Genomic DNA, 1,171 nt, shown 5'->3' with positions numbered 1-1,171 from the left:
CCCCAGAACAGCCACGAATTCCAGGAAAAGTTGCAGCAAAGTTCTGGCTTCCATAAATCACAGTTGGACTCCCCAGCCGCTCCCTGCAGAGCACTGAGGGAGAAACATCATCCCCTTCCCTTTACCCGAGCCCCTCCAGCTTCACCCCTCCTCCCCTGACTGTTTTAATGCCAGCGCAGGGTAGCAAATGAGAACTTCCTCACCATTTTACCACAACCTCAACAGGTCTCTGTTTCACTTTGAGTCACTCACTGAGCGCTAAGATCTTTACGACCCCGTCTGTCACACCACAGTGGCGTCAAAGTCATGCTGCTTCAATCAGTCTCCCTGCCTTTTTTTACCTGTTGGTTTTTCTGCATGTGGTCATGATGTCGTTAGACTTTTATTGCCCGCAATCCACAACAACGGTGCCAGTCAAGTCTGACTGACTTCTATCTCCGTAATAGTGCTTTTATAGTGAGCACAACAACAATAAGAAAAAACCCTGACCAAACTCTCCTGCAGGGGGATCTCTGTAGGGAAGCTCATGTTGCAAAAACTATACAAATAACTGACAAACGACAAAGCTGCAAAATTCATGTTGAGAAAATGTTCCATGACACAACACAGGCTGATGAAAAAAAAGTTACACAAGCATTGTTTCACAGTGCTAGTGGAAAGGCTTTTTATTGATTGGTCTGTGCTGAGGCCTACACAGAGCGTGTGACTGCAGCACTGTAGCCCAACCCATGTGAGTGATAGACCTGTCTCTGCATGCCCATCAGACACAGGCGAGCTGATTAATACACAGGGTTAGGTTCACATATGAATGACATGCATCACATGGCTCCGTTTCTGGGACAGTAGGTCCAAGGGCTCTGACAGGAACTCTCGGCACGGCTCTCATGAATAACACATAAACAGAGAACATCCGTAAACAGTTTAGAAGACCCGTTTGGACTTTGTTCCAGAGGGGTGGGTGGGAAGGAGGGATGCAGAAAGGGGACGGGGACCGGAGGGGTGAGAGAGCGAAGCACTGCAGCTGATAGTCCCTCTATGGCGACCCGGTTGGGAGGAGCAACATCGGACTGCCTCTGTTCTCCTATGGGACGTTCTGCCTGTACAAACAAACCGACCCAGGGCCTCTGGTCTAATGGGAACCAGACCTGCTCAAGGACCAAATCCCTTCTCC

Source organism: Seriola lalandi, unplaced genomic scaffold (assembly GCF_002814215.2).
Source record: "Seriola lalandi dorsalis isolate HSWRI2012SDOR001 ecotype SW California unplaced genomic scaffold, Sedor1 jcf7180002054519, whole genome shotgun sequence".
NCBI lineage: Eukaryota > Metazoa > Chordata > Actinopteri > Carangiformes > Carangidae > Seriola > Seriola lalandi.
This window is presented reverse-complemented; position numbering follows the sequence as displayed.